The following is a 17,449-nucleotide window of genomic DNA, read 5'->3' as shown; positions in this document are numbered from 1 at the left end:
ATTTACCTTCTCTTTGCTCTGTAAAAGAAAACCTTTTGAAATGAGCTTTAGGTTAGGAGTACTGTCCTGTGTGAGCAGTTTCTGGCCTGCAGCTCTGATCAGAATTCTGCTTGTGTCTGTCTCCCCAAGAGAACCCAATGCTGCATATTCTTCACCCAGAGCTTTATTCCATTCTCCAGCCCCATTGCTCCCTGCCTCTTTGGCTGATGTAGACCTTTCTTGTGGCCTCAAACTTCCTTCCTTTCTGCTGTGTGCTGGCATTTTTCTCTACAGGAGGGCTCAGATGATCCTGTTGGGTACAAAAGTACTTTTAGTGATCAGTAATTTGGAGTCAATAAACCTCTTTAGTAGCAGGGGTTATTACTGAATGAAACTGTGCCTAGCTCCTTCCCTAGCCTACTTCCCATCCCCACGCTTTTCTTTGCAGGAGGGGACAGCTGAGCCTAAGCATTTGCCAGTGATGCAGTTAACAACAGCAATTGCTCCAGATAAAAAGAGCTACATCATCATTACCAGGAGGGAGGACTGAGCCTAACAAATCACATTGCACCAACAATCGGGTAATTGGATCCCTACTGGAAATGCAGCCTGAGTAATAATTTCAGATGGCACTGATGGTGTTATACAGAAATTAAACCTCTATTATCATATTCCACTGGATCCAGTTCTAACCACAGGCAAATAGTTTAAAGGCACTGCTGAATCCATGCACATCTGAACTTCTCAGGAAAGGTTAATCCATTTTGAAATCGATGCCAAATTGCCAAAATAATCCTTTCCTTCTGAACTCAAACTCTTTGGTTTAGGCATATGGGGAATGTGAGGAAACAACTTTTTCTAAAATGCACACCAGAAGGAAAAACCTCCTCTACCATCCAGTATATTGTACATCTCTTGGCTGGATGAGTGTGAAACATATTCTGGAGCACGGTAGCGTGCGCGGATGTGATGTGCTACTTTCCTTACAGTAATGAATTTTATGCCTGCCTGTTTCTGTTCCTTTGTCTATTTTTAATTCAAATATGTAAAAGCTTTTCTTAATACAGAGTCCCAGGTGTCAGTTGCTGCCTGGAGTCCCTTTTCTTTCCTCTATTGTTCTCTTAATTGTTACTTCAAAACAATTAGCTGGGCATTCATATGCAAATGAATGCAAATGTACAGGGGATTGGGTGTGAGAGAATACCACCACTCGTTAATTTCCACTTCAAGGTCTGCTGGTAGGAACAACAAAATTGCTTAACAATGTATTTTTCCTGGGCCATAAAGGGTGAACTCGAAAGGATTCCAGGGTCCTGCTGGCTCGGCAATTGTTAAGATTCTGCTGTTTCTTGGTAAGATTTTTATTTATTTATTTATTTGGGTCTAGAGAATGTATTAGCCTTGTAACCCTAAACTGCCCCTGCCCTTGTTCATTTGTGCTCAAGGCTGTGCCTAATAATTTGTATATAATCCTGATTAGGATATAAAGTAAATTATTAATATTTCTGCTATTAATGTGATTCATTAAGAGATAAAATCTCTCACATCAAGGAATTCCTCATGTCTCTAACAAAATAAAATTTTTATAATTTGTAAAAGAGTATGGTTTATTGCATTGAAACCTTTGAAGAAAGATACACTGACTGATAGACTGGGACTGGAGATGAATCCTAGAGAGACTTAGCCAGTTGCTAAGATAAATCTCATCTCTTTTGGAGCAGTTGTATTTATCGTATAAATCTGCATTCCCTTTCAGGCTGTATAGTAAAACTCCTTATGAAAAATAGTTGGTTATTCAGCATTCAGAACTGCTTTACAAAGATAAATACCTTAGCTTTTCATATGCAATTAATACACAGAAACCAATTAAAAGACCAAATCCTGTAGTCATTAGGTAGGAAAAATTCAGAACCACAGACTGTCCTGAGCAAGAAAACCCACAGCACAGCAGGAAAACTCCATCACTCATATGTGACTCTCCTACCAGAATCCCTACCAGGGGAAAAGTTGCCTCTAGGAGGTGTAACTTTAGAAAGATATTTCTGAGACTGTGGGAAGAAGTGATTAACTTTTCACTCCACAATTACTTCTTTTCTACATTACCTTAGTGTTCTTCCACTTTCATCTCTGAAAATCATCTACACAGCAATAAGGGACCACAGTATTTACCCCTCAGGGCAGGCAGTGTCCTTGTTATGCAGTGTTATTCCCGTGTTTCACCAGACACATTCCTCGTGGAAAAGAAAGACATCTGCTAGGTGGTGGGAGCTGAGTTGAATTCCCTGCTCCATAACTTGTCAAGGGATGGTGTGCTGACTGTTCAGGCATGGACACAAAGTTCTGGTTAGATGTGTAAATGCTTCTGGAATCAGTGAAGTCAGTTTGCATGCTTTTGTTCAGACCTTCATTGTCCTGTGTCCTGGCTTCCTACTCCTGGATGGGCTAAGAGCAGTGCCCCCACAGTTCTGTTGTGAAAATAAACACAGGTAAGACTGGGAGGCACTTGGGCTCAGCAATGATAGGGACTGTATAAATACTAGGAACAGAGAGGCACTACTATTTACACTGCAGTATAAACAAACAGCTATGGCTGGTTTGGGGAATCTTATCTGGCCCTGGGAGTAACACAGGACTGTATTCAAATTACAGCTGGCAATACACACCAGAGCAGGAAAAGCTTGTACACGTGCAGAGGTGGCAATGAGAAGAGTGTGCTCCTCTGTCACCCCCAGATCCTCTCCACAGAAGAGTGGATACTGACAGAAGTAATTTGGATAGCTGCCCCTAAGGCTTCACAACATGTGCTTCAAGGGAAAGAGGGGTGATGTCTCCTTACCTTCCTGCCTTTCTTCTATGTGTCCTCTATGACCAGTGTTCTATTTAAATCAGTTTGGGGTTTTTTGTTTTGTTTTTTTTTTTTTTTCTTTCCTCACTCCCTGGGCATATCCATTTATGATGATTTAACCTTAGGCACAGACTTAAAGGTTTTGCCCAAAACTAATATACAAATTTCAGAAAGGGTCTTTAACCATAGTGCTTCTATTTTCCCCTCCTTAAAACTTGGAGAAATTGAAATATCTGTCTTCATTACAAGATAAGCACCTGTGGAAACTTGGAACGTGCTGGATAGATCCCCTTATGGGAAGAATGAATGTCTCATCTCAGCAGACTATGCCCTTGCTGATACCTGCTCATACCTCACCAATCAATACATTTTATCTTCATATGTGGTTGAAATAGAGCAGATTTCTGCAATTTAAACAGGCAAATAAAACACATTCATCTTTCAATAAACACACAGGAAGTTCTTATTAGCCACTGGGCTAATAGTGAGACACCCTGAAAGACAAGAAAATGATGATTTGAACAGGTGGGGTTTTAAAACATGTTTTACCCTGAAGTTTCCACTAAAGTTTTTTCCTTAACAAGTTGTCAGAGACCTTTGCCTTTTGCTTTATAAGGCTGACAGTTACAACTTGAAAGTTCAAGGAATATTTTTAGTGGAAACAAGAGATAGATCCTGGCAGGGTGTTTTAACAATGGTCTGTTTGTTTTGGTAACAAGATTCAAAGAATGCATTATTTATAATGCTCTGATATGCACATATGGCTCTGGTTGTATGCAGCAACAGAAGTGATTCCTTATAATCTGTCTGCACAGCACTCCCAGGTGCTGCCAGGGCTGGAATTTCAAATCAAAGTTGGTGGAAGGAGTTCCCCCCAGACTGCTCATTCCCACTCCATGCCCTCCCTTCCTTCTCTGCCAGCACATGTGTTTATGCTAGATTTTCAAACAGCTCAAGGAATCATTCCAGGTTGAAACTCACTTGGACTGTAAAATCTTCAAACAACCCAACAAGTTTAAATACTTAAATGTTATACTCTTGATGGTTAGCCTAAGTCTCCCACATACAATGTGCTCCTTTAGGAAACTTCATTGTTGTCTTCACATACTCCTTTGGTCTAAAACTTACAAAAAATTCCTTAGCTCTTCTTACTCTAATACTGCTGCCACCATCCTTTGTCATTACACACACTAACCTTATCTTATATTTCTATTTTAGTATATACATGCATGTCAGCAGTAGAATTGTTATGTGGTACACACTTCAAGTTTACTGAAAAATATTATATAAAGTGTATATAATATATTACATACATACATATAGAAGTGTATAAACTCACACGTGCTAGGAACAGAAACCTGCTTTGTGGTCCTTACATGTGGCAGAAAATATGAGTGTGCACAATGTAACAAAGTGTTCTTTAGGCTCTGTAGTTCCTTTTGCTCTCTGGTCTCAGCAGTGGCTGATGGAATTTGGATTAAGAAAAACTCCACTGTTTTAAGTCTTTCCTTCTGTATGCTTTCAGCACTTTGATGATTTATCAGATAGGACCATATTCAGATGCTGGAAATTCCAGTGAACTCCAAATACCTCGTGTTTTTCACTAACCAGTAAAACCTTAGGTATTAAGTAATATCCAGGCAGTAGGAAATACTAACTTTGCACTTCCTTTAAAGAGTCCAGAATTTGCCTGAGCTAGTGATCTGCTTCAGAGATGGCTGATACATCAAAACTTGCTGCAGCAGCCCAAAGCTTTCGTGACTCGCCAGCAATGCAGCTGTGACTGCCTACTCTGTGTGTTATACAGCTGAGAAAGGGAGCCTGAACCAGTTTCTTTCCATTTCTGTCCTTGGCTTTCCTGATGGGGTCTAGAACAATGTTTCTTTATGTTCTTTGCCAGGTGCTCACAGACAGATGTCCCACTTTTGAATTGCCTGGAACATCAATATAAAGCATAAGGACATTTTGAATAAATCCGGTCTCTTCGAGGCAGGTAGCTCTGATGAAGCTCCTGATGAGTAAAAAGGAATGGTAATAATTTAAAAGAGGAAATATTCCTGTGTATCAAAGCCTTGGCTGTAGCATAATATATATCTTACAAGGTTTTGTGCAGTATAGATAAATAGAACACAAACAATGTTATCCCATTGCCAACATCAAAGGATGAATATTTCAGAAAGGCAAAGTATGATTAGAACATGATTCAAGGCATAAATCTTTTCCTATCTCTGCAAAATGCATATATGTGTATATATATATTTATATTTAAACGTATATTAATGAGTTATTTTGCATAGTATACTTTGTAAAGCTCAGATCTCTTGTCTTTACTGTGTTCTAGTGTCCTTTCTTTTATGTCTTATTCCTCCCATTAAGAATATAATTCTTTTTGTAGCAGACAAAATCCCCTACTAACCTTTCTCCTTGCTAATCTTTCTACATTTTTCCTTATCTCTTCCTCTGCACCTATTGTCTGATTGTGCCTCTTACATAGGCCTTCACTCAAGGTTAGTGAAATTAAACATTAGCTGGCTCAATAGGTAGCTAGTAACAGCAGTTTATCTGCCAAGATAAGCTTGCAGGTTTTGGATGTCTCAAGTTTCTTCTTTTCCACTTTCATTATTTTAAGACATTGTTATTTGAGGAGTTAGTGATCCATCTCCTTTAATGTTGCTTACAAGCAGTTTCCCTATATAAGACCCCGTGATAATTTCTACACTGTCAAGTTGCAGCTAAGATAGTTTTAATATTTTGCTTTCTGGAGCAAGAGGCCATACTTATTTCACAATGTTTCATATTGTTTCACTTCTAATAGTTTATACATACTGGAAATCCTGTGTTCATTTTGTGTGTTGCGAGATATTTATACTCTAAAATTTAGCCTAAGGAATCAAAGCAGCAAGGCAATTTGGGGACAATACTGTAGGCTTCACTCTGTTACCAAGGCAAGGGAGAGAAAAGTAGATTTGGCATGTATCTTTATGAAGATACCAAGAGCAGAATGTTGCCAGGATATTTGTAGCTGAAGCATTATAAATGGAGGAATGGATGTGAAGCCTGGTCAGAGACCTAACAGATTCATATAAAATAGAGATGCCTGTTATTCCACTAGTCAGTGTGCTGTAGGAAAGGGATGATCAGACAGTGGTTGCTTCCCTACAGTGTGCCACCCTGAGAGGTCAAACACGGGAATTTTGTAGCACATCACCTTCTGAGCTAGTTACAACAAAGCAAATCTACATCCCACGCAAATACAGACATTTTTAATTTTTCCCCAAAAAACAGAGTCTCAAAGAGCTGGTGGCTGGACTTGTGCCTCACACTTTGCCTGAACCCCTCCTTTTAACAGGATTAGTTCAAAGAGAGATTCACCACATTGGAAAGCCTGATTAGGAGCTGCTGCTATGATCTCAAGTTTCCAGATCCTGGCAGTCAAAGAAAAGACACAGATGTGACACTCAAGTGCCCAGGATAAACACAGCCCTTTCCAAAACAGCAATCTTCTGCTACAATTCACAAGAATTTGTTTAAACCCTGTTTAAGTAGGCTCAGTCCAGACCTGGTGCTTGGGACAAAGTCTCCTTGTCTACGACAGTCTGTTCTCTTGTGCACAGTCAATAAGAAGTGCAGACATCATTAGGACATTAGACTTCTCTGATGAGATGTGGCTGGCTACATTGTGTGAGGCAGACAGTTGTGACTGCCTTTTTCAGAGAGACTTTTCACGGCTCTGAGTGACCATCCCCTGTGCCAGCAGCTCCCTGCCAGCCTTTGCAGCTCAGCAATCAAATGAACACATCTGCCTCCTATCCTCCAGCTCCTCCAGCTCATAGCACAGCAAAAGGGTGGCTGGGGACTACTGGAACATGTCATGTTGTGGGACGTTGGCCTCTGCTACCCACTAATGGTCTTTTCCACAAAGCTGGAGCTCCACTTTGACACACACTGCAATTTTCCATTGTAAACCTGCCCTATTTGTTGTTGCTTAGTCACTGCAGATGAATCTATTGAAAGCTTAGCAGTGGTTTTGGATATTTCTTCACTTTGGGGTATTTCCTAGATTCTGGTATTTCATCCAGCTGCTGCTAAAGGCTTGTTTGCAGGCTTTCTCTACTATAGCCTGTGGATTTAACAATTGAAGCTCTCATCTTTCTTTTCCCACCAGCACAGTTGGAACAGGTCTCAGGTCATGATAAATGCTCACCTAAAAAATTTGCCCATGGTTCCCATGCAAAACTAGAATTCAGCATCTGAACTATTCTCTCATTTTGGGTAACCTTTTTCAATATTATTTAACAAGCTGTTGTAAGTCAGTTATAGTTTACTATTTTTTTTTCAGTTCTTTGCTTCTCATTGAGGTCTAATTTTCACAATCCATCTCCTTTCTCTTCAGTTGCTATAGCACACATCATCAGCTATAATCTTCTACAATAGCTTGCCAATTTGGAGGCTTTCTCTAATCATTGTTCCTTATTCTACTTTTTTTTTTCTTTTTCTTTTTCTTTTTTTTTTTTTTTAGAATCCATTTCATGAACCTTTTCATCCAACCAACTAACACCTCAGGCCAGAATCATTAGCCTTTTTACAGTAACACTGTCATGAATTATTGTTTTAAGGTTGGTTTTATTAAAACTGAACTAATTCTGCAGCCTGTAAACCCTCTCAGGAAGCAGCTATACCCTTTATGCTGCCCTATGACACAATATACTCTACTAAAGCTTGAAAGAGCAGAGGGAAGAAGCCTGGGCAAAGATAAAGTGGGACCTTTGTTAAACAGTGTTTCTGCATCCATCTTATTCCAGGCAAAAAGTCTGATAATCCACAACACTATAGCTTTCATGTGCTGGGGCACAGTGCCAGTGTTGCAACTGCTGCAGAAGGTAGGAACAAAGAGGGAAGATAAGGAGTTGTGCTGTAGGGAGAAGAGGAGGAGTGGAGAAAAAAAAATCTTTTGCATTCATGGAATGATTGTGACACAATCATAATAATTTGGAAATAATTATATTTGTTATCAGTCAACATAATTTCCTGCAGTTCTACACACAACGTCATTTTCCTTTTCCAGCAGTCAGGCTGAACAAATGGTTCTGTTCTTGTTATTATTTTAGTTTGAAGCAGAGTAGTGTTGGTTGAACTAATAGTATAAACTCAGGGATATCACTTAGAAATGCCTGAAGATTGGCATTTAGCCTATTGTTTCCTGATATGATGCAACCATATTTTTTCATTCTCACTTTTTTCCCTTGTGTTTTGCTGAAAAATGTTATGGTGCTGTGGTATCATAAGGACAAACACTGCAATATGTTTAAAATCTAACTCTGAGTTTAAGTTATTATCCAGAGCCCATTACTGTATTATTGGAGTGCCTAACAGAGACTATTTAGTAGATGAAAGAAAAATAGCACAAAACCAGCATCATGCTGTTTATTTTAATGCTGTAGGGTAGAATTCTGTGTATGACATATTAAAAATGATTGATGGAACTTACAGTTTAGGAGAGAGGATGCAGACCCCTTGCTGGGGTGTGACTTTATTCCACCAAACAAATCTGTGACTCCCCAGAGGGCCTGGTACGTCCTTGGAGAGGAAGGTCACGTTACCTTCAGCTTTTCTTAGAGACTTGGTCAGAGAAAGAGCCCAGCTTTAGCCTGGGCCATTAATTTCTTAGGACTTTTTGCCATAGGATATGGAGCCTGTTCCCTGCTCCAGCAAGCACTCTTCAAATGAGACTTTTGAGGAGCTATGAGTTCTCTCTGGAATATTTTTCTCTTGCTAGATGTCATGGGCTTACACTAAGAGAGGCCCACATAAACAAAGAGGAAACTTCACACCGTTTATTCTGTTGCTAAAGTCTGTAAGGCATCACACCAAGCCAAAAGAGAGTCCTGCTGGACAGGAGCATGCACCTCATTAATATAACTGGATTAGAATTTGGTCCTTTATGCTTGCTATAGCTGCTTTCCAGTCAGCTTTTATTGTTGCTGAAATATTTTGCATTGTCATATGAAATGATTAATATAGAAACATGAGAGAAACAAAGACGGATGCTGGAGGATCTCTAGTGGGTTTACTGGAAACTGAGTACAGGAAAATGAGTGCTGGAAAACACACATAAATAAGAACAGGCTTATTTATAACTGCTAGAAAAAGAAGGAAACCAGTTCCAGCTCTTTTGTTACTTCTTTCCCTAATATAGGACAAATAAGGAATTTGCACATATGTATCTCCAATTTGGTTTTCAATATGCAGAAGAGAGAAGTATGCAGCCTTTTTTGCTGAGACATTAGGAAAGATAACAGTATAGGAGGTTGCAAGAAGTGTGATGTGAGGGTCTTTGCCAGATATAGGCTCATACAACAATTTTTATTAGAGACGTGGGAGCAGAAGAGTAGCCTGCTGATTGCATTCACAGGTTTTATTAAATTAGGAGAATTGGAATCTCAAGAGGCTAAAAAGTGGCAAAATAAGATTCATCTTGGCCAAAGTCATATGGGAGAGGCTTAACTAAAAAAGTAAATTCTTAATTTAAGGTAAAATCCATCACAGTTTTAAGGAGGTTAGAGTCTTATGTGTTTTTAAGATATGACCTTTAAATTTATGGTACTTTGGACACTTGGCATTTATAGGAAACCTTTCAACTACACCGTTGATTTTTAAGACTGCAGTCTTCTTTAAAAATTCTTCTATGAAGGCTTGGAGTAGTGTGTAAGAAGTTTCTGTTCCAGCCAGCTTCTTCCCCTTTAGTCTCATTTCAAAGTCACATTGATGAGAACAAAGGAAGTTTCTCAAGCAAGAAGTACTGAAAACAAGCTAATGAGAGAGCTTTCTATTAGCCAAATTGGCAGCTTCTTTACAGGGATATAGCTGCTTCTATGAAACAGACTCAAGAGTATCCACTGCTAGATATTATTTCTTTAGTAATTGTCATGACACAAATATAGATACATAAAGTGCAAGAAACATCTAAGAATGGCTAAATGTGCATAGTTATGGATAAATTTCAGAAGTTTATGTTGTCTGACTGGAGGACCAGTGGCACTACCTAAAATTTATGCACTAATTACAGGCTTTTAATATTTTATCAGTCAATGGACTGCACTTAGAGGCTGATTTACAGATAGTCTCAGCACCCCATAGCTCCAATTGCACACAGTAAGACCTGGAGATATCAACAAATCAGAGACTTTCCTCCTCAGATCTGGAAATTGGTGAGTACCAAGTGACTGCTACTGCTGCCAAACTCATGCAAAAGAGGATGTATGTGTGTATGTGGTGTGTAACCAGCCAGTGGTGGAAACACCACTGTGGACATGGCTGAAATAAACCCTTTGGGAGGACTGAAAAGGCATGAGGTGTCCATGTGAACAGGAACAACATTTAAAGTTTTGCAGCCTTACCACCAAAGATTTACAAAGGTAAAAAAGCCTCATGTTTTAGGGCTGAAGTTGTTGATCTGTGTGTATCAGTATAGGTTGTTGTCTCTACTATAATACAGACAACAGCTGAACTAGGTCACCAGTGTTTTTTTGTTAATATCCTTGTTTTTATATGAAACAGATCTGTGAAGAGCATGAAACAGTGCTCTCCCCCTGTGTGAGGAGGCATGTTTCTGTGAATGCTGAATTGCTCTCTTTTCTGCATTGCTCTTGGAATATTTTTTACCTAGAGGGTGGAGAATGGGATGACCATGCACAGAGGATGATGAGTTGTGATGAATATGAATATTTTCCTTATCTGTTAGTTTGATCAGTATTGCTCTAAATAAAATTGTTAATAACTAGTTAGGATTTACTCAGCTTAATATGCATCAAACAATATATCTTTATATATCTTTCTTTGCAAGATTTTTGCAAGGGTTTATGTACCTCCCATGACTTCCCAAAGGGAAGCTCTGAAACTCTGACTGGACATAAGGAAAAAGCTCAAGAATTCTAAGGCAATTAAATGCTTGTTCTTAAATAAGAATTGAGAAGCTCATTAAAGACTTGCCTTTGACATATGAACACTGTATCCTAACAATTGTTCTCTTTCATTCTTGATAATTTAAGATTATTTTTTAATATAAATTCCAGTATCATGCAAATCATGTAGTCTTGAATGCAATTGTATTATAAAACAAAGCAAGGACCATCTGAGCTGAAATTAATGCACAGTATTAAATCAGGTACTTAATCACTCATTTTAGTTTGATTTACTGGAGCTATTGTGTTCTTGTTATATATTACTGAAAAATTTAACAATACACAACATGTCTCTGAATATCATGATATTTAGATGTTCTTTAGGAGGCAATTAGATAATTCTGATTCTTGAAAACTCAATAGCAGTATTAGACTTGCATATTAAAACACCCCCTTCTCCTTTCAAACCTAAATGCATCCATACTCTGCCCCATCAAGTAGCAAGTTGTTCATTAGTTTCCTATGTAAAACGCTTTTAAAAGCACAAGTGAAAGTAATTTCAGCTGGATACAACCGGTTTTTTTTAAATGCTAAAATAGATTTTTTAGAGTCTTTCAGTAAAAAGTATCTGTGATAGGGGTTGATACATTTTGTGTATGCTACTGCTCTATCTTCATTTGGAGATAAATTATTCTCTTTGCTCTCCCACTTGCAAATTAAGTTGTCATTCAACGACTCATAAAGAGCCAAGTTCCACAATCCATAAGAACAAATAATGCAGCTATTCTTCTTTTTTTTTATTAATGCTGTATTCTATATGTACATTTTTGTGATTTTTTTCCCTTTAGTCTTTGCATTTGACTTTATATTGGAAAGATGCTTATAATTTCTTTTACTAATAGCTTGGTACCATTTAAATGCTATTGATAGTAAATACATTTTTCTAGAAAAAAATGAGAAACTATTTTCTAAGAGCATACTTTAGAAACCCCCACATTTCTTTTGGCAAGAAAGTTTTGACTTCTATTAGTTTTCTCAGAAGAATGTGAGTTCCAGAAGAAAAAAGAAATATGAAAATTACTTTTCCAAATTAGTATACAAAGAGAGTATTCAAAGCCCTTTGATGTATTTTGTTTTTACGTCACTCAACCCTGGTATTTCAAGTCAAAACAAAATGAATATTTTCAAAATAATGATACTATACAATAATGCAAAATTATTTTTAGTGATTTTTTTTTCCTATGAAACTTTGAGCTAGGAATTTGCATGAAAACTCATACAATCTCTAAGAAACTGTTCTGGATGTTTCCACTTTAGCTAGTCACATTTGGCTGTAACCTCTTGAATTATATCTATTTAATTTTTTTCTATGTAAGACGTTCTTAGGAATACTCACATTTTCAGTGGAATTTTTTTTTCACCAAGTAGACCTGAAGAAAGATTCAACTCAAAGTACTGGGAAAGATCTTTCTCCAAGGCTCCTTCTCTCTGCTCAAGCTGGATTTCAGTGAAATCAGTGAATTCAAGTAGAGCAGTGTTACAGTTTTTTGTTTCACCTGAGTTAAATAAGGTTTAGAAACTAGGGTAGATACAAAGAAATACATCTCACTTATGATGTTAGTTCTAGATCCAGGCTGTGGTCTCACTTCCTCACTGCTCAATGAGAACAGGGTCTGTGAGGCTTGCAGTGCTAACTTTGCATGAAATGAGAACAAAACATAGGCAAAACTGACCCATTGTTTCTATTCTCAGCAAGTGAATATATTTTAGGAACATTTTAAACCGTTTTGATTTCATTGAGTGTGAATGGTAGTGTCTCAAAATTTTGTCCAGTTCACTTCCAATCTTATATCTCCAATGACAGGGAGAAAAGCACCTGGGACTTTGGTAGCCTGCCATGGTGCTGCCCATCAGCAATGAGTGCTGGGCTGTCCTCCTTAGCTGAGCAAAGAGAGTCAAGCATGCCAGATCAACTGTTTCTGGGAAAAGTGCTGTTTTCTTCCATGAAGACACTAGACTGGACCTGAATTTTGACTTTCTGATTCATACTTTATTTTTGTGCCTGCTGTCCTGGCTTTACTACAGCCTTCTGATTTGCCATAGTGCCCATCTCACAAGTACACACATCTTTTTCCCATCACTAATGTTTTTCACAGTCAAGCAATAGTTTGGGCTGGTCACAAGTGTGTGATGCTAGAAATGCTGACTTTACCAAAATTGCCCTTCAAAAAAAAAAAAGTCATCTGGAAGAAAGACACCAACCTATAATCCTGTTTTACACAAGGCTACATAGAGGCTCATGCTGCATACCTAATCAAATCCTTTGAAATCCCTTTTTCATCAACTGCAATAGCTGGTGGGAAATGATGCCTGATTGGAGCCAAAACTTTCTCTGTGCAGTCTAATAGAGTGAGGAAGTGAGGAGAGAAAAGCTGCAGAGACTTGCTTTTGCCTTGCTGAGACATGGCCCTGGCAGCAGTGGTGGCAGCCCTTGGGTGCCAGGAGTGCACAGGCTGGGTCTCTCCTGGCCTGCAGACACTCCTGGACTGCTCCCTTCTCCTCACTTCCTACACAGGACATACTGAAGAGACATAAAGGAATCTGTGGCTTGTTCTGTTTTCTTTGGTGCTGCTTAGAGGTTTAAGGTGGTGGTCACAAAATAGCCCATGTGGCTGCATTATTTGTAATTTGTGTTCCTAAAGGAATGCAGGAATCCTGAAAGAATAGCTGTAATCAGTGAACAGGTCCTGGTATCTAGGAAGAGTAGATGCTGAATAGATGAACACATCTCATTTTAGAGATCAAGGCTTACTCTTTAAGATTATTTAGATTAGTATTATTGAAAATCTATACTATGTGGGTATTCTACACATCAACACTAATATCCTCTTGCCATCAGGTAAATGCATCTTTTACAGGGGGAAGTCTGACCATAATTTATCTGTGCAAAGTAACCTGACTACTTATAGACCTTGGTTTCTTCATACAACTGATCAGGAGCTTCAACCACAGCTAACAGATTGGAAAACTGAGAGGAGGGGAAGCAGGATATCTGTTACAGAGCTGATAAAGGAACTGACACCTCAGGCACCCATCTGAGCATCATGTTCCCCGTATGTGTTCTCTGACTCCTGAGGAGGACTGTGTAACTAAATTGTCTGTCTGACCTAAAGAAAATAAATCAGTCTAGAGTATTATACACAAGATTAATCAAGTTGTGTAGCCTTTTCTCCTGTGAAAAAACAGGTGCCTTTTTATTTATTTCAGTATACAAAAATAAACTGGCAGAGAGTGTCTGCTAGTGGACTACTCTACAACAGCACTAAGAGCTAAAATGTACAAGTTTGCAGTGTAATAAAATAGACAAATGTTCTGCAAGGTCTTGACTCTGACCTTATGTTTACTTCTATCAAAATTGCTCAAAAAAATTGGTGGAAGAAGCCAGCCAAGTTCCCTCTAAAATTATCAATGGCACCAGACTCACTGGTATGAGTGTAGATCCTACTAAATTTCTATAAATAGAACCTGGAGGAGTTGTGGAAGATTTGCAGATCCTGTAATTTTCCAGCTGAAGCTGATGACTGGCAGCTGACTGATGGCTAAGGAGCAAGTGGGATGACTCCCAGCTGTCCCAGGGAGATCTACAAGCAACTTCAAGGTACTTCAATACTTGGAAATTGCCCATCTTTCAAAAGCTTTTTGTTGTATCAAAATAAATGTCAGGCAATACATGCGTGGCAACATTCTCCTGTTTATCAAGTGAAACCTCTGAAGAATCTCTTGAGCCTCTGTTTGCCAAGTGCACAAATCATCAGCCTGTTCTTACCAGCTTACCAGTGTTTGTGGATATTACTTGTAGTAGAAAGTATCTGAAGGGTCAGAACCCATGAATTATTGTTTTTACTGAAACCCTAGGGGCACTTCATGGGAATTAGAATACAAGGAATTGAACAAGGCACTTAAGCACGTAGCTATGTAATTCTAGAAATCTGCAGTTTGATGTAGACAGCAGTAAGTGTGTACCAAGGAATAGAGAGGAGAGGCATTAAAGGAGTGTAAAAGTAGTCAGAGGTTTAATACTACCAATATTTCAAGAAGAAGTACTTATTAAAAAAAAAGTCATGGGGATGATATACATATTGGTTGAAAGCTTATGTGCAGGGCAAAATATGTATGTGCTGATAATTTCTCTGTGGTTTAGGTGTGGATGTTGGGTTTCCATGTTCTGGGACATTACAGATGTCTACAAATTGTGTCTTACATCTAAGTTGTTTATAATGTGATTGCAAACAGCGAATGTATTGTTTCAACATGGTTAATGTTTATGAGCTGCATTTCAGTTTATAGGTACACACAGATTGCCTGGAAAAGTACCAGACCTTTCCATTTTTAAGCAGTGATGAAAAAGATGGAAGTTTACATATTCCCTTACAGTGTAAAATCACACAGGGGAACAAAAGTCCAAGAAGACTACAGTTGTTTGGGTCTTAAGTTTCTGTGAATTACCTCATATCCTTCTGCTGCCTGTGAGATTATCTGAGATTCCAAAGAGGGTTCTTTCCAACCAAGAAAGGAAGAAAAAAAAGGCTGGGAATCCATGAGAAATCAAGACTGCAATGCTATAGATTCTCAGCGTAGACTTGGAAAAAAACCTTTGTCAAAAGCTTTCCTTTGGTTACCACCAGAACCTTTAACAAAGTCCAGCTGCTTTCTGTACTGCTTTTTGGCTCCATGACCTATGTGTGCACTCTGGGGAGAGGGGACTCATGCAGGGCAAATGGATTTAATGCTGCTTCAAGCCACATTAACTGTACTCAACATTTACAGCATATGGTTCCCAGGTTTCCCAGTGGAAAATATCATTCAGACCTGCTTCTCGTTAGCTCTTTCTAGACCTTCTACTATGCTTCCTCTTTCACTATGACCTAAAAAACCTCCTGAAGGTTTTGGGGGAGAGTGTTGTGAAAAGTGGAGAGGTAACATTAAATATTGCTTTCTTGGTCTGATTTCCCCCCACTTTATTAGAAAATATGTAAGCCAGAAGAATGGATGTACTAATTGTAAAAATATCAAAAAATAAATACCCTTTGTGGTTTACAGTGGAAAATAGGAAAGAATGCTATTTAAAATTATTTATAGACAGTGATTTTTTGAAAAAATATTTTTACTTGTAGGTTTCCTTCTATCTCTGCAAACTGCGTTGCAAGAAATTATTTACAGAAATACACAGGTGAGCAGCAGTGCAGTAGAAGAGGCATGCACAGTTTACTGGTGCTCTGTGTTTATAGAGCAGTCACTGAATGGACCTTTCACTTAAGCCTCCAGATTCCCTCAGCCTCCCCAGCAGTAGGATTTGTGGTTAGGTATTCTGTGCATAACTCTTCCCTGAACAGTGACAGCTGCCAGCCAGGCTATATTTTTTTACTGCTTAGCTGTAGGAGTTGAGAGCTTGGCTTGCCAGGGATGGCACAGAAAGGAGGTGGGCTGGGGAAAGAACAGGACACCCCTGTTAAAAGCTGTGTATCTAATTTCTCATGCAGCGTTGTTTTCACTCATTTTCCTCTTCTTCAGCCCTTAATGATTTTTAAGTCGTCAATGGAGTTTTAATTGAGGGGGATTAGGGGTGGATTAAAGGATCTCATCAGAGCTCAAACTCCCTGCATCCACTTCCTGTTGAGTCCTCTCAACAGAAGAGCTATTGACACTAGAAAAGTGAAAAATACTTATGCCAGTGACACAGTGAGGCAGAACTCAATTGAACTATAACCAAGGAGTTGCAAGCATGTAATAAAATCTTGGAGATCACAGAAGGACATGGTTTACATAATTTTGCCCACTTCTGGATTTCACCTGGCTATATACAAGAGGAGCTTAAACTTTAGCCGACACAAAGACATCACCTCAACTCCTTTCTCAAATGGTTATGGATTTTTTAATGAAAGACACTTTCCAGCATATAGTTGAATCAATATTAAAAATGTTGTAAAATTCACCACACAAAATCCCAATGGATTTACATTTCATTCTATATTTACATTGGATTTAGAATCAAAACTACAGTAGGAACATAAACCCATTTTTTCTCCTTTTATACCAGGGAGAAGTAGGATATCGAGGTTATGCATTTATTTGGGTTAGTTCTCTTTTTACTTTTTTCTTGAAAATACTTTATCTTATCTAGCCAGGAGAAAAGGGAGAGGGAATTGAGTGTCTGAAAATGAATCTATTGAGCACTTAGCCAGACATGGGAGAAAATCCTGACCCAGCAAAGAAAAGAAAATACTCCTAGTGATTTCAGTGGGTGCAGTTTCATATATTGCTGCCCAAAGAGCAAAAGCTTAGTTCTGCTCTTCATGTTTCTCTTTAATCACCAGGAGTTACACATGCAAATCCACAGCAAGACTGTAACTAGAACATTTAAGCCTAATTATACAGCTCTGGGAACAATGACCAAATCTCATCACAATTTTTTATCTTTTAGACACTAAGAAATCTTTTCAGTTACAAAAATTTCCTCTCAGATATGCACAGCAGGTCTCAGCTGTGATATGCTACTGACATCAATGGGATATACGTATACAATACTTAGATACACATTATACAAGTCAAAATTTACCATGAGGTTCTGTGAGGATAATACTAGTGATGTTTTCCATATCTGTACTTGAAAGAAGCAGTGATATTTTAGTATCTTGGAGTATGTTTTAGATACAATTCTAGTTAT

At 38.5% G+C, this 17,449-nt stretch overlaps 1 long non-coding RNA gene across 1 annotated transcript; it reads left to right on the top strand.

Moving 5' to 3' along the window:
- The first annotated feature begins 1,263 nt into the window (after positions 1-1,263).
- Positions 1,264-5,154, top strand: LOC306802849. The gene is made up of 3 exons (XR_013774492.1): positions 1,264-1,331; positions 2,380-2,465; positions 4,725-5,154. It is a non-coding gene; the product is annotated as an uncharacterized lncRNA (long non-coding RNA).
- Positions 5,155-17,449: the final 12,295 nt, after the last annotated feature.

The sequence above is a fragment of the Erithacus rubecula genome, assembly GCF_903797595.1.
Source record: "Erithacus rubecula genome assembly, chromosome: 5".
Lineage (NCBI taxonomy): Eukaryota > Metazoa > Chordata > Aves > Passeriformes > Muscicapidae > Erithacus > Erithacus rubecula.
This window is presented reverse-complemented; position numbering and strand designations above follow the sequence as displayed.